General features: G+C 49.9%; 1 non-coding gene across 1 annotated transcript; it reads left to right on the top strand.

Moving 5' to 3' along the window:
* The first annotated feature begins 6,793 nt into the window (after positions 1-6,793).
* TRNAE-UUC lies at positions 6,794-6,865 on the top strand. Its single transcript has one exon. It is a non-coding gene; the product is annotated as a tRNA-Glu (tRNA).
* Positions 6,866-19,137: the final 12,272 nt, after the last annotated feature.

Below are 19,137 nucleotides of genomic sequence, written 5' to 3'. Positions count from 1 at the left end.
GTGCATATGTCCATACCTGGCCAGCGAGCTGATGGAGTGGACAAATTCTAGGTGCTCTTTTTTCCTGAGGTGCGTGGCACCCAGGACACGTAATCACCAGATGGGTGACCACGTTGTAGCAGATGGACTTTCCAGAGGGAACCTGGAGGGAAGGGAGGAAAAACAGAGAAAGGTTGAAGGGCACTGGAGTGAGAAGGAGGCCCAATGTGGGCCATGACCATGTGCTGCTGGGAGCTGGGAAGGCTGGGGCTCTGCTGTCCCTCCCCACTTCCTCTCAAACACTGGAACAATGCAATCAATGTCAATGACCGAGCCCCACATTTCTAGCAAAGGGCAGACTTGAGAATGTTGTACCGGCCTCCACATCATCCGAGACCTCACCCCTGGTCCACGACCTCAGCAACTGAGAGGTCACCCTGAATTTTAGTTGAGAAACAACAGCCAGGGCAGATTTCACCTTCTGGAGGAGGCAAAATTGCTGTGCTAAGGAAAGTCCCTACAGACTGAGCAGGTTACCAGCCCAACACTCCCTAGGTTGGCCTAGGACTGGGGGGTAGGAACAGGCTGTTCTGATAACCATCTGTCCTGGGGCAGGTGGGAAGGAGCCCAGGTGGCTGCGGCTGGCTCCAACCTGACATTGCTACTGCTGAATTTCTTTGCTATTCCCTGCTTTTACTAATTAAACAGTTCAGCTTTTGACTACAAAGTGAGGCCCTGGTGACTTGTTATCAGATCATTTCGAAAAGGAACATGGAGCTGCCAACAAGTAGGGGCAAGACACCAACCAGAAAATCTGAACCTAAAAGTAAGAAGTTCTAAACCAGCCCCTCCTCCCCCCACATCCCCAGCACTGGGGGAGGGGCAATGGCCCTAGACCCAAAGAGAACTTTTCAAAGGCTTCCTTCCTAGCACCCACAATGCAAAACTCTTCAAGCTGGCATTCAAAGCCTCCCCCCAAACACACAAAACTTGGTGCCCCTCCATGTGATCTCATAAGATCCTCCTCTTCCCTTCCCCCGCCCCTCCTCCTCTTCCCTCATACACCTTGGGCAATCCTAATTTCATTTCTCATCCTTTGTCCAAGCTATTCCTTGTGCTTCAAATGCTCTCCTCCTCCTTTCCCCCATTCCTTTCTTTAGAAACCCTCCTCATCCTTTGAGGTGCAGCTCCAATAAGACCACAAAGTTTCCTGTCACATTGAGTAGAACACTTTGTGCCCACCCAACCTTCTGTCATAACCACTTGTTACATAATTATAGGATTTGTTAGATAGCTTCATGTTTGGGCATGCATGAAGCCGAACCCTCATGTTAGACTGTAAGCAACATGAGGGCAGTACAGAGACCTTATTTGTCTCTGTCTCTTCCCTAGTGCATAATGCGGTGCTTGCAAGATTCCGACTCTAATCCAAATTCCTAGCTTGTTGGTACTTGGTAAAGGATGGATGATGTGCTATACCCTGAGGGAATGGTTCACAAAGTGTGGTCCCGGAGCCCCTGGGGGTCCGTGAGACCCTTTCAGGGAGTCTACAAGGTCAGAACTTTTCACAAGAACACTAAGACTCTTTAATTTCCAATAGGGTAAATATGGATAGATAGAGGCCACATAAACAAAAACTTTGAGGGAGGGGGGAAGAATCAGTCAATCATTTTTAAGAGTATAAAGGGGTCTTGAAACCAAATACTTTTGGAGCTGCCTCCGTAAGGGAGAGTTTTGCTTAGAATTTTCTGGAGTGACAACAAGCTCCAGAGATAACACGCTCCACCCATCCCCATGCCCCCTCCCCACCTTCTGCCAGGCTCCTCCTGTAATGAGAACAGCAAGACACTTATGGAGCCTGCTCGCTTGCTTGCTCTCTCTCTCTCACTCTCTCCATCCCTTTCTCCCTCCCTCTCTCTCTCTCCCCCTCCCTCACTCTCTTCCTTCCTCACTCTCTTCCTCCCTCCCTCTCTCTCTCTCTCTCTCTCTCTCTCTCTCTCTCTCTCTCTTTCTCTCTCTCTCTCTCTCTCTCTCTTCTTTCTCTCTCTCTCTCTCTCTCCTCTAAGGCAGCTAAAAATGCTTTTCCATAGAAGGTGAGGCATGATGGGAGTGCACAATTTAGCCAAGCACCTGTTGGCCAACTGTGTCCAGCTTAAATGACAAGTTGCAGGGAGTTTCCCTCGTTCAAGCTCCATCGCCCAATGTCTGCACCCTTCCCCCACCACCCCACTCCCCTTCCCCTCCTCCACTTTCTGCCTTTCCAATTCAGACTTCCTTACAATTTCCAAAACCTTTACATACAACAACTCTATGCCATAGGGGGCACAAGTATCATTCCCGTTTTACAGGTGAAGAAACTGAGGCTGAGGGCAAGGAACTAGCTCTACCAAGACAACAGACATTCCCACAAATGTTTTGTTCAAGCAGACCAAGAAACATTTGTTCACTCTTGGAGGCTGAATTTAGAGAGCTGCCTCTTGTTTGCCAATGAGCAATTAACCCTTAACGATTAGCTCTAGTCTTTAACACTAATAATTGTTTTTGGTGAGGAGACCCACCTACTGCTGCAGCTCATAGCCAGTTTCCTCTCTGGGATAAACTACAAGCTCCCAGGCCTTTCAAAGCCCTTCCCAACCTGGCCCGGAGCCATCTTTCCTGGCTCCCCCTCACCCCTTCTCTGTCCTAGCTGAGTGGCCCTTTTGCTGCTCCCCAGACACAAGCCCGGGCCTCCTGTTTCCACTTTTGTACAGGCCACAAGAGGTCTTTCCAGGCAGGACATTCCCTCCCCCACCAGTCACTTGGTATTTGCTTTACAGAACTTTTTTGGTTACAACTGATGAATGTACACTATCTACCCAGACTTGAGGCTGGATGAGAAAAAGGACTGTCATAAAACACTAGGTGCTGAATAAATGCTTCTTGTTCCCTGGCTTATTTGGGTAGGAGGTTTCTCGGAGGGGGAAATGCCATAGAGCAGCAGCCCCTCCATAGTGGATGGGCACAGGCAGCCACCCCATGGCCACCGAGGGCCCAAGGTCACAAAGCTAGCTTACATCCGAGGCTGTAGGCTTGGAGGCCAGCCCTTTGTCTACTTTTCCACACATAAAACTAAAAGCTGACCTTCTCAAGAGTGCTGGAGAGCCAAGAAATGCTAAATATTTGGTAGTTCCCCCATAAGTAAGGCAGATAGATACCCTAACCCCGCCCCCATCCCTTCTTTTGAATATGAACATTTCCCCAGGGCTGCTATGTGGCTGCTTGGAGATCCCTCAAAAGCACTGTCTCTGAGGAATCAGTTCGATGGTTCCCCAGGAGTCCAATGGGCAGGTATGTTTGATCAGAATGACATACCCAGCCCCAGTCTCTCTCCTGAGCTCCAGGCCCACATCACCAACCTTGACTTGGACAGAAGGTCCCACAGCCGTCTGGAGCTCACACCATCCCAAACTGAACTCCTGATCTTCCCCCCACCAAGCCCTCCCCTCTTCCACACTTGCCCCCTTCTTCCAGTCTATAACGCCAGACTGCTGCCTCCCCGCTCTCCCTCACCTCAAATATCCACTCAGTTGCCACGGTTTGTCATCTCAGCCTCCACCTCATCTTTCAACTTGGGCCCTTCTTTCCATTCACACCCAGCTGCCCCCTTAGCTCAGGACTTCATCATCTCTGGGCTGGATTATTGCAGCAGCCTCCTAACTGCCTCAGGGTTCTTAGCCACTCCGGTCCATCCTACACACACACACACACACACACACACACACACACACACACACACACACACACACACACACACACACACACACACGGCTGCTGTCAGCAATTTTCCTTAAGTGCAGACCAGACCATGTGACTCCCCTACTCAGGAAACTCCAGTGGCTTCCTACAGCCTCTAGGCTTGGACCAAATATAAACCCTGCTATTTAACCTTTAAAGGCCAACACAGCCTAGCCCCAAGTGATCATCTAGCTTCATTCATTGCTTCTTCCCTCCCACTCTGGGAAACAACCAAACTCCTTTCTGTGAGCCTTTGAATGGTTATTCCCCATTCCTAGAACATACCCCCCTCTTCACCTCCACCTCAGAGAGACTGTCTCCAATTTCCTCCAACTACTGGTTCCCTCCCTCCCTCCTTTCCCTTCCCTTGGATTGAGCAACTTTGTATTTCTTTTGTAGGAAGGGAACAGACATTTATTAAGCTACAGCATGCTACGCACTTTCAAATATTCTCTCATTTCATCATTTCATCTTCACAACAAGCCGGCAAGGTAGATGCTATTACTATCCTCATTTAACAAGTGAGGATGGGGCAGCTAGGTGGCACAGTGGATAGAGCACCAGCCCTGGATTCAGGAGGACCTGAGTTCAAATCCGGCCTCAGACACTTGACAGTTACTAGCTGTGTGACCCTGGGCAAGTCACTTAACCCCCATTGCCCCGCAAAAAAAAAAAGTGAGGAAACTGAGGTAAACAGAGGTTCAGTGACTTGCATAGTCACACAGCTAGTGAGTGTCTGAGTAGGTTTTTGAATTCAGGTCTTCCTTACTTCAGGCTCAGCACTCTATCCACTGCAGCGCCACCTAGCTGCCTTCTGTATATATTTATTCTTGTACTGCTTGTGTCCCAGTTAGACTTGTGAGCTCCTTCACAGTAGAGACTGCTTTGTTTGGGTTTTCCCTGTACCCCCAGTACCCAGCACAGAGTTTGGCTCAAAGGAAGTGGTTAACAAATGCTTGTTGGTTGGCTGACTGACTCCCGGTGGGCTCAAGAAGACCACAGCATGTTACTGACCATGAGCCCAGCATGAAAGCTGTTAGCACAGAGATGCGTGACTAGAGGTCAGCTATGGGATGGGCTTGACCTGTAGGGATAGCTAGGTGAACTGAGCCCTAGAGGGAGGTATTGAGCAGGCCCTTTAATGGAATGGGTGACATGGCCCCCCAGGGGGTGGTGAAACAGTCAGAAGCTAAGTACTCATTTTCCCCACTTGCAGGGCTCCAGAATGGCCCTGACTTTGAACACTGCGTGCTTTGCCTAGGCCATCCACTCACCCAGCCCTGCACCCCTGCCTCTTAGCAGTGGCTAAGATTTAATGTGTGCCTCTCTATCTCAAACGCTCTTTGTCTCTGTCTCTACTCCTGTCTCTATCTTTGTCTCTACTCCTGTCTCTTCTGTCTCTCACCCTCTGCTCTCCCTTTTCCTCTCTGCCTGTCTCTCTGTCTCTGTCTCACTCTGTGTGTCATCTCTCACCCTCTGTGCTCATGCTCTCTCTCTCTCTCTCTCTCTCTCTCTCTCTCTCTCTCTCTCTCTCTCTCTTTTTTCTCCCTTTCTCACCCTCTGTCACTCTCTTATTCTCTCTGACTCTGTCTCTGTCTCTGACCCTCTCTGTCTCTGGCTACCTCTGTCTCTCCTCCTCTCTGTCTCTGTCTCTCACCCTCTGTTCTCCCTTTTCCTCTCTGCCTGTCTCTGTCTCTCTGTCTTGTCTGTCACCCTCTGTCTCTATCTGTCTCTACTCCTCTCTGTCTCTGTCTCTCACCCTCTGCTCTCCCTTTTCTTCTCTGCCTGTCTCTTTCTATCTCTGTCTCTCTGTGTATCTTGTCTCTGTTCTCTCTCTCCCCCTTTGTTCTCCTCCGTGTCTCACCCTCTCTGTCACTCTCTTATTCTCTCTCTGTCTCTGTCTCTCACCCTGTCTCTGAATATCTCTGTCTCTACTCCTGTCTCTGTCTCTATCTTTGTCTCTACTCCTGTCTCTTGTCTCTTATTTTCTCTCCCTGTATCTGTCTCTCACCCTCTCTGTCTCTATTTCTGTCTCTACTCCTCTCTGTCTCTGTCTCTTTCTCTCTCTGTCTCTGTCACTCTTCCTCTGCCACTGTCTCTCTCCATCTGTCTTACTTTCTCTGTCTCTGCCTATCTCTATCTCTACTCCTCTCTGTCTCTCTCTCTTTCTCTCAGTCACTCTTCCTCTCTCTCTGTCCTCTGCCTGTCTTTTTCTGTCTGTCTCCATCTGTCTTTCTCTCTGTGTCTCTCACCCTCTCTGTCTCTCACTATCTCTGTCTCTACTCCTGTCTCTTTCTCTCTCTCTTTCTCTGTCACTCTTCCTCTCTCTGTCTCTGTCCTTCTCTGCCTGTCTCTCTTTTTCTCTCTCTGTCTCTACTTCTCTCTCTCTCACCCTCTGCTCTCCCTTTTCCTCTCTGTCTCTATGTATCTTGTCTTTGACCCTCTGCTCTCTGTGTCCCTGTCTCTCTCTCTGTCTGTCTCTGTCTCTCTCTGTTTTTCTCTCTCCCTCTCTGTTTCAGTCTTTGTCTCTCTCTGTCTCTCCCTCTCCCTCTCTGTCTCTGTCTCTATCTCTGTCTTTGTCTCTGTCTCTGTGTGTCTCTCCCTTTCTCTCTCTCTCTTATCTCACCCTCTCTGTCTCTGTCTCTCTCTGTCAAGGCGTGGCTTTCACCAAGCAGGAACATGGCTCGGTTGGCAGTTGGTGGGCCCTACAGCTCAGTGCCATGAGGACAGCTCAGACATCATCGACGCATGCCAGTGCCCTGACAGATGGCAGTGCGGGGAGCTCGAGCTGCCTTCCAGGGCTCTTCCCTCGTGCTTTACCATAAGAGACTCTGGATCAAACAGTTCTTGAACAAATGAAGGCAGCTCCCTTGCTTCCCTGAGCATGGCTACTGTTTCCCCTCCATTCTTTCTGTCAAAAGAGAAACCAAGAACAAAGACTCTCAGGCCGATGGCAGAGCAGAAGGCCGGGCCAGCGAGCCACAGCGAAACAGGAAGTGTTACTTTAAAGGAGCAGTGACGCTGCTGCTTCCCAGCAGTTTCCCATATGGTCTAGCGGTTAGGATTCCTGGTTTTCACCCAGGCGGCCCGGGTTCGACTCCCGGTATGGGAAGGTGGCTCTTTTTTTGTCTTCATAGACACAACGACCTTTTTAAAAATAGTGACAGAAGGAAGAAGCATTTAAAGGAATAATCGATTCCTCCTCGGAGCTACATTGGCTAGTTCCCTTTTTGCAGGCAGCTTCCTTCAGACAGAAAGGGCTGGTGCCTGCAGCCTGAGTGGGCCTCTAGATGGCAATGTGGGCGGGCCCAGGCCCCAAGTGTCAATCTCCTCAGGAGACTGGGGAGAATTTTCCCTCCCCACTGAGAACCTCTGTAAGGGGCTGTGGGCCAGGTTTCCTTTGTATGACACACAGACATTCTCCAATCTCTGCCCTGCAGCTAGCTGCCAAAGTGATATTCCAAAAACATAGATCTTATGTCGCACCCCCCCCCCAATCTTCATGGCTCTTTATTGCCCCTTGGAGGAGAAAACCTAAAGTGCTCTGGGTGGCCTTTGGGCCCCTCCTACCTGACTCCCATCTACCTTCCCAGGGGCATTTCCTAGTGCAGCCTTTTTTGTCCCTGTCTCCCTGCCGTACCAGCCATTTGCTGACTACACTTGGTCTCCTGCATCCATGCCTTTGAAGAAGTAGTGCCCATATCTGGGCCACTTGCCTACCTCACAGCTGCCAGGAAGCCCAAGCTCCTTCAAAGCCTACTTCCAGATGCCCTGGAGCTGACAGTAATATGGTATCTCCCCCTGGCAATCATTTCCTGTTGTTCTGTAGATGTTTGCCACTGTGCACTCTTCCCAACCTTCTCATCCCTCCCCCAACCTCCCATGGTTCCCTCTCCCTCTTTCTCTCAGTTGAGAATCTTGCCTCCTACTTTACAAAAAAAAAAGAAGGCCATTTGCCACGAGTGCCCTTTCCTCCCCTCTTCCTCATCTCCGATCACCCAGGTGCCTTCCCCCACTGTCTCCTTCACTGTCTCACATGAGGATGAAGTCTTACTCCTGACGAAGGCCCACCCCTGCCAGTCTGGCTCCTCCAGCAGGTCACCCCCTCTGCCTTCCTTGCTCTCTCTCTTTAATCTTCAATCTCTCCCTCTTTCCTGGCTGCTTCCCTGCTGCCCACAAACAGGCCAGTGTTTCTCCATCCTGAAGAACCGTCACGGGAGTCTCCCATCCCTGCTAATTATCGTCCTGCACAGTATTTCTTCTGTCCTTGGTGGCTAAACTCCCCCAAAAGGCCACCTGCCATAGGTCCCTATGCTCTCTCTCATCTACCTCTTAAGCCCTTGCCATCTGACTTCCAACTTTATCATTGCACTAAAAGCTCTCTCTCCAAAGTTGCCCAATGGAAAGGCCTTTTCTCAGTCCTCATTCTGCTTGACCTCTCTGCAGTCACCCTCTCCTCCCCATCTGCTCTTCTCTCGAGGTTTATGGGACACTACCCCCCTCCCGGTTCTCCTCCCCCCTCTCTGAGCGCTCCTTCTCTGTCTCTTCTGCTAGATCCTCCTCCAGGTCTCTAACTATAGGTGCCCCTCAGAGTTCTGTCCTGGGCCCTCTGTTCTCTCTCCTGGTGAGCCTGATGAGCTTGCCAGATCCCAGGGGTTTAGGCCTTCTCTAGGCTGCAGATCCTCACATCTACCTGTGCTGCCCCAGCCTCTCTGCTGACCTCCAATCCTGCAGCTCCACCAGCCTTTCTGACATGTCCAGTGGACGTCTTCACCTCAATGGAGACATTAATGCTTACACTACCTATCTCATGTGTTGTAGTCAAGACAGCACTTTGTAAACCTTACAGTTCCATACAAACTTGACTTAGTGGAGAAGGGGGGCAGGCAGTGAGACTCCTCCCAACAGCCCCAAATGTTGAAATGTGTAGAAGGGGCCTGACGGAGCGGCCTGGAAGCTTGACCTGGGAGGGATGAGGGATGGTTTTGGGGAGGAAGTGCCACATGAGCCAGGCCTCAAAGGAGCAGAAAGAGGAAGACTATATTAAGGGGATAAGCAGGAGGATTTCCTCCTAGGCACAAAGGCATGACCCGTGTGGCTGAAGGACAGCCAGTAGAAAGGGGAGTTTCCAGAAATCAGGCTGGAAAGTGCAGCTCAGAGGCTCTAGACTTGGAAGATATCGCCCCCTTGTGGGCTGGGGGAACATAGCCAGAGAAGTGTAATGACAGGCCTGGGCCAGGCTGAGGCTAAGTGAGAGTCCAGATTTCTCTATCACCCTAAAGCGAAAGTGGTCAGTTATCATTCAAGCCAAAGCTGTGGAATTTTTGGACATTAGGACACTGCAATGTGGTAACATCAAGCTGGCATGCGGAGGGTATTAGATGCCAACCTAAGTTCCATTCCACTTCTTTTTTTTGGGGGGGGGGCGATGAGGGTTAAGTGACTTGCCCCATTCCATTTCTTAGGGTTGTGAACAGGAAAAACACTATGGTAAGTGGAAGAAGGATGAAAAAAGAAGAGACTAGGGATAGGAAGAGCTAGTAAGAAGCAATTTCGAAATTAAAAAAAAAAAAGCAGTGGCAGCAATTATGGTAATCCTGCCAAAAAGAGTGAGAATAAAGGTCAGAAAGAAGGTGGTGTCAGTGCCCAGAGAAAGGCCATCTGGGGCAGGGGGAATTGATAGGCCCTGTCACCTACTTGGCTATGTGTGATGGAGGAAAGGGGGTGGGTAAGGGAGATGGAAGAGTGGAGACTGATAGAAGGGCTCTGGCCTAGGTGCCAGGGAGCAGGGTGGTGCCAGTCATATAGATGGGGCAGAGAGGAGGAGAGGCAGGAGGCAATGAGGACAGTTCTGACTTCATTATTTGCTTCTAATCATTGACAGCAGAATGGAAGATCCTGAAGAGCAGGGCACGGTTGATGCCTTTGCTGTTTGCCTTCATGTGAGAGCAGGATGCCCGGCAGTGCGCAGGTGCTTCAGAACTTTGGGCTGAATCCAAATAAGCAGCTTGTCAGCAACTTTTCCTTGGCTAACAGCTCATGCTTTTGTAGCTGAGTTCAACACAGTTGATATGATTACAACAGATAATTCCTCTGCCCCAATTTTACGCATTTCACCAGATTCTAGATTTTGCTCTTCTGTCACCCTTGGAGCTAAGGCAGCAGTTTGCCTTTTTGTTTAACTAGAGGTTTTTTTGTTTGGTTGGGTTTTTTGCAGGGCAGTGAGGGTTAAGTGACTTGCCCAGGGTCACACAGCTAGTAAGTGTCAAGTGTCTGAGGTGGGATTTGAACTCAGGTCCTCCTGAATCCAGGGCCAGTGCTCTATCTACTGTGCCACCTAGCTGCCCCCTAGCAGTTTGCCTTTTACAGATTCATTTTGAGCTTGTTCACTTTTAGCACTTTCCAGAAAGTAGATTACAAAGGCAGCCTTCCTGTCTCTACAAAAGACCCGTCCGTTCACTCCACTTTAATTTGACTGGAAATTGTGATTACTTTAGAGACAGGGGAAATGATCCATGAATCTGATCTCGGACTGAAAGCCCCTGCGGGCCAGAGGATAGGCTTCCATGCTAGTCCTAAGCAGCATCAAGACTTTCCCCCAAATCTGATTACATAAGTCAGAATCAATATTCTCTGGCTCACATGTACAGATGAAATTGATGGACAGAAGAGAGCCAAACCATTCACTTTTCCCATTTCCATCATGAAGGCTGTAAATGAGGACGACCCCACTGGCTCATTCACAGGCCAACCTGAAGTGCAGCCAAAGCAGTTGCAGAATGGGAGAGCTGGGAGACCACTGAAGGATCATGGGATCCAAGCCTTTTATTCTCCATAAGCCCTATCTCTGAGTTGTTTGGTACAGGACTCTCCTCCCTGACCCAGATGAATGCCCTGCCCTTAGGGAAGGGCTGGTAGAGTTGGGGAGAGGTGAGAGCTTCCCTTCTTGGGCAGTCAGTCCTCCCTGGGGGGTTTTCTTCATCTTCAAGCACTGAGTGGCTTTGGATGCTTCTGTCTTCTAGCTTCAAGAGAGAAGATGGAAGAGGCCAATCCCACTTCAGGCTGCTGACAGAAAAGACTGGGAAAATGACAACCGTAAAATATCCCAAGCCAATAGCCAAAGAGGACTTGAAACTTGTTGAGTGCTGGGACTCGACTGTTGAAGGCTGGAGCTCTCACCCACTTTGCCATGCCTCTTTTGCAGGACAGGGTCTTCATCTCTACAAATGAGAGGAAGGAGTCCCATACCAAAGGGCTTTGGGAAAGGGGCATGCACTACCAACCAGGAAAGTGAGGTCCAGAAAGGAGGAAGGTAGGAAGGAAGGAAGAAGGGAGGGAGGGAGAGAGGGTGGGGGGAGGAAGAAGGGAGGAAGGGGAGAAGGAAGGAGGGAGGAAGGAGGGAGGGAGGGGAGGAAGGAGGGAGGAAGGAGGGAGGGAGGGGAGGAAGGAGGGAGGAAGGGGAGAAGGGAGGAGGAAGGAAGGAAAGAGGGAGGGGGGAGGAAGGAAGGGAGGGGAGAAGGGAGAAAGGAAGGAGGTAGGGAGGAGGAAGGAAAGAAGGAAGGAGGGAGGGAGGGAAGAAGGGAGGGGGAGGAAGGAGGGAGGGCAGGAGGGGGAGGAAGGAGGGAGGGGAAAAGGGAGGAAGGAAGGAGGGAGGGAGGGGAGAAGGGAGGAGGAAAGAAGGAAGGAAGGGAGGAAAGGGATGAAGGGAAGAAAGAACCTATAGTTGGCATTTATAAAATCTTTTAAGGCTTGCCAAGTGCTTTACATGCAGGATCTCACTTGATCATCAAAACACTCCCAGGAGGTATTTGGGGGAGAGGGGCTGGACCAGATCTATGCTTTCCTTGTTTAAGAGAATTGCCTGGGGCACTGAGAGGTAAGTGACTTGCCCAAGGTCACACAGCCTGTAAAGTAAGTACCAGGGACAGGATTCAAACCCAGATCCCTCCTGATTCCAGGTGCAATGACATTTTACCATATCACATTGTCAGAGGATGGGGAATAAAGACACTGATTTTTTTCTTTAGTGTCACTCTCTCTCTGGTGACCTTCCTCTTTGCTTTGTGGCATCTCCCCCAGTGGGCACCCCTTTTCACTAAGACCTGGCCACCCAGGATTAGTCGTTCCCATGCTATCTGCCTCTCCTCAGACTTACTGGTCTTAATGACTTCATGGCCAGGTTCTGCCTTCCTGCCAAAGCTACAATGCCCATAAGCTCATGCCCAAAACCAATGCTCACAAGTTCATCTGTCCTGGGATGCTAAAGGGACAGGGTTTTTCTAACTCTACCAGAGCCAGTTCATCTCCCAAGGAGATGCAGTGAGCTAGGGGGCAGGGGCTTGGAGTAAGAAGACCCCTCTTTGTGTGGTGCCTTCACCTTTCACTATTTGCCCTCAGAAAAGCCTCTTCTCATCTCTAAGGCTGTTTCCTCTTCTGTAAAACAAGAGGTTGAACTAGATCAGGGCTTCCTAAACTGTTTCCACTTACGACTTCTTTTCACTCATAACCTTTTACTGCTGCCAAAGTTTCTGAGACCCCCACATTCAGTTACACAACCCCATGTGGGGTCGTGACCCACACTTTAAGAAGCTAGGGACTAGATTCTTCCAAGGTCCCTTCCAGTCTTAACATTCCAAATGTATTGTGGATTGTCACTCACTGCTGCTCTTATCTAACACCAACCTGTGACACTCACTCACGGGGAGATTGAGAGAAGAGCCCCCGAAGGAGACACTGGAGGCCTGAGCTTCTCCAATGTTATCAATGGACAGAAAGAAGGATGCCGGGTGCAAGTCGTGACCACATTGGTGTGCGACCGAAGCAAGCTGGAGAAGGTGGTGGTTACCGCTGAGAAAGTGGGTGGTTGTCAACAAGAATACTGATGTCGGGGGCAGCTAGGTGGTGTAGTGGATAAAGCACCAACCCTGGATTCAGAAGGACCTGAGTTCAAATCTAGACTCAGACACTTGACACTAGCTGTGTGACCCTGGGCAAGTCGCTTTACCCCCATTGCCCTGGGGGGGGGGAAATAATACTGATGTCCCCAAGGAGGACAGCAGTGTATGGGACAGAAGAAGACTGTGAGCCAGGAACTAAAGGCACTGAACCAGTTGGGAAGATGACCTGGAGGTCAGTAAATGACAGTAATGGGGATGGAGAAAGGGGGGGGGTGCTAGATTGTCTGTGAAAGAAGGCAGGCCAGGGAAAGGGGATAAGGGGGGAGAGGTGAAGGAAGGGTGGGAAGATTGGGGGAGGGGGCAGTAAGAATCAAAACACTTTTGATGAGGGATAGGGTGAAAGAAGATAGAAAACAGAGTAAATTTCAAGGGGAGGGAATAGAATGGAAGGTAATACAGTTACCCATAGTAACTGTGAAAGAAATGATGGGGTCAGCTAGGTGGCACAGTGGATAGAGCACTGGCCCTGGAGTCAGGAGTACCTGAGTTCAAATCCGGCCTCAGACACTTAAACACTTACTAGCTGTGTGACCCTGGGCAAGTCACTTAACCCCAATTGCCTCACTAAAAAAAAAAAAAAGAAATGATGAGCAGGATGCTATCAGAAGGACGTGTGAAAAATGCAATCCATCTACAGAGAAAGAACTGATGGTAGCTGAATAAATATTGAAGTATATATTTTTTGTTAGTTCCTCTTTTTAAAGTTATTTTGTCTGTTTTCTTTCACAACCTGACTAATGTGGAGATGTTTTGCATGACTGCACAGGTATAACTTATATTGAATTGCTTGATTTCTTAGGGAGGGGTGGGGAGGGAGGGAGGAAGAGAATTTGGAACACAAAGTTTTAAAAAATCAATGTGAAAATTTGTTTTTATATGTAACTTGGGGAAAATTATAAATAAATAAACTTATTATTAGGAAAAAAAGAAGGCAGGCCAAGCAGGGATGATAATAGAGCAATGGCCTTGGAGGGACAATGGGCAGTGCCCATTCTCCTGGCCCTGAAAGTGGGGACAGTGGCCTGACCATCAATGGAGAGGCTTGTGTGCACAGGGAAGAGCCAGAATTCTGGTATGTGGGCAGAATGCTATTTGCCAATGGTCCCAATGGCCCTGCTTGGCTCTAATGCACTCCCTCCCCCCCAGCAGGCCAACAGTCCTGCTGATTGTGGGAGTGGGAACAAGAGTTAGCCCTCTGCCTCCCAGGGCTTTCCCCCTCCTGGTCACTGCGGGTAGTATGAAAGCTACATGCTGCCACCTTTCCTGACTCAGTCGGAAGGCCTGGCTGGTCCCGGACACCTGGGACACCATGGCTTCTACCAACCTACTTGTTTCTTATAGCTTGGTAAATCATCAGCACGGACCCTTTCAGCAGGCCTCTGGCTATTGGCAGGGGCCAATGAATAGTCTCTGGCAGATCTCATTTCATAGAAACTGAGGCCCAGAAGAAAACACATTATTAAGTGTCTACTGCCCATGTTTTCGAAAGGATAGTCTCTGCCCCCCAGGAAGCTGTTTACAGCATACTTAGGGAGGAAGGGAGGAAGATGATGCAAAGTAGGGGATAGTAGAGACAAACAAGAGAGCCCCAGGAACATCTGAAGAGGGAGAGGGAAGTTAGCTGGAGAGCACAGAGCCCTGAGCCAGGCCTCCTGCTGCCACCCCAGCTGCCATGCTGCTTCTGGCTCTCCGGTTTCACCACCTAGTGAGCCACATTTTCCAAATTCATAAGAATGGCAGGAAGGGCTCTTCCCTCACTGAGGAAGCACTGATACTTTGCAAATACTTCCCACTGCTTGAGCCTGACGTGATCAGACAAGACTGAACATGATGGGCACAGGGTCACAGGATGAGCCAACTGCAGAATGGAGCTGGAAGAGGGAACCAAGTCCTGAGGTCACACAGTAAATGGCCAAGCCAGAATTTGAACCCAAATCCTCTACCTTCCAATGTAGTATTCTTTTGGATACTCGGGAACAAGTGGAAATGAGCTACTCGTTAGCCAGTGAGTACAAGTGCCATGGGCAGCCAGCTGGGAGTGCCAGCTAGCCACAAGAGCCATGAAACACCATCCCAGAAGCCTGCATCCTGATTCTCTGGGAGTATGAAGGAGAAGGTGGGGATGCCTGCACTCCCGATGTTCTCTCCCCCTCCCCACCCAGGTCTCCAGTCCCTGTCCCCAGCCTCTCTGGGGCTAAGTAGACAAGTACAGATACTTCTGGGGGGTGGGAGGGCTGACCAAGCTCATTCCAACTGGCTGGAAGAGACCAGAGAAGTCTGGGCCCGGGTCCCTAAGGGGTCAAGATGATGACATCCTTCTTAGCTTGTCCTTGCATAAGACATCTGAAAAAATGGTAGGTGGTACCAAAAAATGGTAGGTGGCCAGGAAGCAGAAGCCAGGGTAGGGGGCGGATTTCAGAGAAATTGGGACTGAAGGAAAGGAGGAAGTTCTACCAGGTCTCAACCACCTTGTCACCCTGGATCCTGGGTCCCTCTGCTCCCACCCAGCCCCACTGTTCCCGTGGCTAATCAAGTGCTTCTTAGGGTCCAGGCGGCCATCCTTCCCGCCTCTCCTGGCCCCACTTGAGAATCTCTGGACTTCTCCCCCAAGCTCCCACCCCAATTAGAATGTAAGCTCTTTGAGAGCAGAGGGTGTCTCATTATCTGCTTGTATTTCTATTTCCAGTGCTTAGCACAGGGCAGTGCTAGGCACATAGCAAGCACTTAAGCACTTCTGGCCTTGAGTTACTTATGTGACTGAGTTCAAATCCTCAGACACTCACTAGCTGTGGGACCCTGAACATGTCAAGGAATTTCTCTGAGCCTTGGTTTCCTCCTCTGTAAGATGGGGATAGTCAGAGCACTTAGATCACAGAGTAGCAGCCTCAGTGAGGAAGGCCAAAGGAGCTAATATATGCCAAGCCCTTGGCACTCTTACTGTGCTCCAGAGTAGTGAACTATGGTTACCACATCAAAGGGAAATCAAGTCAGCAGGTAGCCACTAGTCCCTCACACTGCCCTCCATTCCCATTTGAGCAATATAGTATCTGAGGGAAGGGGGGTTATATAAGGAAAGAAAGGCCTTTGATGCCCTCCCCTCTTCCCAAAGGCTTCCCTTGCCACCCCCTGTAGCTGAGGAAGCTCGAGGATGAAGATATAGCCCTTGGCTTTCTTACCCGGGTTCTTCGGGTTTCCTGGCCCTTGTCCAGAGTTTTGAGCGTCTCTGGCCCCTGGAAGAGGAAACACCAAGAGAATTAAGCCAGTCTGCTCCTGTACCACCACATGATGTCAGTGTTGTCCAAGCGACTGAGAGTTGGGCCAGAGCGGCAGAGGCACCAGACTTGACTTCTTCAGAAGTCAGGCCACATAAGCAGTAGGAAGTTGGAACCATTGGTCTTCCTCCCTTGGCAAAGGACAATTAGAAAAAGCAGGCCACCAGGACTCACAGCAGTAACCAACATTTACAAGGGGCTCAGTGTGTGTCTAGCCCCATGCTAGGCACTGTGGGAGACAAAGGGAGGAAAGGACACAACTCCAGACCTCAAGAGGTCTTGGCTCACCTGGGAGCCAAGCCATGCATCTGTCTAACAGTCCAAGAGCCGCGGGTCAGGCGAGAGCCAACAGGAGGCCCAGCGTCTAGACCAAATGGTCATGGGAGTGTTGAGGGTCTCCAAAGGAAGACACAGTTTCTTCTGAAATGGGACCGAGAAAGGAGGGAGGTCTGGGCTGGGAAGGCTGGGCAATAAAAACCTTCTGGGCTAGACAAACAGGAAAGCAAAAGGATTCCCCGGCCCGTGCCTAAGGTGTCAGCAAAGGGGGTGGCCAAGGAGTCTCCTGTAGGAGAATCAGTGGAATGGCCAGGCTGTTGAGCTCACACAGAGCCAGCCCTGGAGGTCCTGGAACACCAGGCAGGAGCTGTAGTCACTCTAATAGGCATCAAGAAGCACGGGACACTGGATAGAGCTGTGGACTTGGAATCAAGAGACCAGGGTTCAAAGGGCACCTCAGATGCTTACTAGCCGGTGAGCATAGGTTAGCCTCACTGTGAAGAAAGCATGATATACATGTATGTATTCAAACCTGAGTTCAAATCTGGCCTCAGACATGTATGTAGCAGCTGTGTGATCCTGGGCAGGTTGTTTAGCCTCTCTGAGATTTAGTCTCCTAAAAAGCGACACAGTAATAGCAGCTACTTCCCAGGGCTGTTGTGAGAATCAAATAAGGTAGCATCTGTCAAGTGCTGTCATCCCCATCCCCATCCCCAATGTCATCACTCCCCATTGGTTCTCGAGCAAAGGAATGATAGGCTGGAGGAAATTAGCCCAGCACCAGCTTCCAGGCTAGACCGAAGGGTGTGGAGACTCAAGGCAGGGCTGTATAAATTTCAGCTGAGGTGAGAGAAAAAAGCAGAGAGGAGCAATGAGTCTTCCAGAAGAGTTCAGGGCCATGGCCTGGAAGCCATGATCTCCATGTTTTTGTATTTTCCCCTTTTGCTTTCCCAGACAAAGTTCCTTTGGGGGAAGTGCCGATCATTGCCAGCTGCCATTTAGGTCAGGCTAGCTAAGGAGGTCAGTGTGTCTCCAGAGCAGGCGTCTTTACCTTGTTTGTGCCATGGACCCCTTCTAATAAACTTTGGGGGCTCACATTCAGAAGGGAGGGAAAGGCTCACTTTGAGCTAGCAGCTAGGGAAAATGAAGATGCCATTTCTTCCCATCTAAGTTCCCAGGCCCCTGGAACCCTAGGTTAAGAAGTCTTGCTCAGGGGCAGCTAGGTGGCACAGAGGATAAAGCACCGGTCCTGGATTCAGGAGGACCTGAATTCAAATCTGGCCTCAGACACTTGATTGGCTATGTGACCCTGGGCAAGTCACTTAACCTTTATTGCCTTGCAAAAAAAAAAAAGTCTTGCTCTAGAGGCCAGATGTCCAGATGTTCCCCTTACAGTGAAGGCCTGAGAAGGAATCGGTAGCAAGACTAACTCCCGCCTCAAGAGCTCGAAGGTCATTGGAGGCCTTTTCTCCTAACTAGGTCTCCATCAGGATTCCTGTAACCATTTTACAGACAAGGTAATGAGGCTCCGAGAACACAAGGGACTCACTCAGGGGCATGTAGCTACTAAAGTAGTTGAGGCAAGATTCAAACTCAGATCCTCTGATATCTGAGCCTGATATCTGATACCTTTCAGCCTGAAAGCAGGGCCTAGGTCTTGGCCCTGGGGTCTTTTCACAGCACCCTCTATCTCCTGATGGGATCCCTTTTCTGTATTGGTCATTCTTCCCTGCCATGCATGCATTCTGTCTACCCCACTAGAAGATACATTCCCTGAGGTCACAGACTGGCATCTCTTGGGTCCTTCCCCTAACTTTCCCCTCAGTAGAGAACTCATGGAATGAATCTCAGAGTTGGAAGGGGCCACAGAAGCCACCTAGTCCAGCTTGGCCATTGCTACTATTCATCCCTGCTCAAGGCTTGGATCTGAACTGGGACCATCCAGAGGTTCTTGAGACTTTTGTGACCAAGGGTATGAATTTGTCACGACTGAATTTGTCAGGCAATGAGCAGAGGATTAAGAACTCAGTGCCACTCTTGGCTATGGCTTGGGGGTTGAGGGGTTGGGGGGGGGGGCGATGTTGAGACTTCAGCATCCTCAGAAAGTCAAGAGTCCTATCAGACATGGTACATGGACATGGGCATGGAAAAATTTAACTTCCAGATTACAAACAGTGGAAGATAGAAGGAAGACCACTATAGTGAATCCAGGAGAGGTTGGCTAAGCAAGGTCTCAGGGATCCACTGGGCTGCAATGAAGCTTGGCGATGCATGGGCTCTTATGGAAAACCTGCTACTTTGTGGGCTGCTTTGTCAAGAGGATTCACATGAGCTTCTGGAGCATTTTTATTAGCTGTTGGAGTGGAATATTTCCTAACTGCTCAAAGAATGAGGAGGAACATGCTTTTAAACACTGACGTTAAAACATAGAGGAATTATAGCTAATTATTTAGAGAGGGGGGCAGCTAGGTGGCACAGTGGATAAATCACTGGCCCTGGATTCAGGAGTACCTGAGTTCAAATCCGTCCTCAGACACTTGATACTTACTAGCTGTGTGACCTTGGGCAGGTCACTTAACCCTCATTGCCCCAGAAAGGAAGAAAGAGAGAAAGAAAAGAAAACCTCCTAGTTATTTAGAGTGAATGTTAAAGATTAGTATTAAAATTTCACTTGGTAAAAGAAAAAAACAAAACCTCAAAGGACTTCCTGTGAGGCAGGTGTCACCATCCCACTTTTCTAGCGAGGAAGATTTTATATGGGGGTAGAGAGGGCCGATCTGTCACCCCGGAACGACATCCCCCCCCTTCCCTCTTTGAGCTTGTTTTGATGGGGGGCAGGAGCCTTGGAAGGGAGGACTTAGCGGGCCCAAGCTCAGGAG

Source organism: Dromiciops gliroides, chromosome X (assembly GCF_019393635.1).
Source record: "Dromiciops gliroides isolate mDroGli1 chromosome X, mDroGli1.pri, whole genome shotgun sequence".
Classification (NCBI taxonomy): Eukaryota; Metazoa; Chordata; class Mammalia; order Microbiotheria; family Microbiotheriidae; genus Dromiciops; species Dromiciops gliroides.
This window is presented reverse-complemented; position numbering and strand designations above follow the sequence as displayed.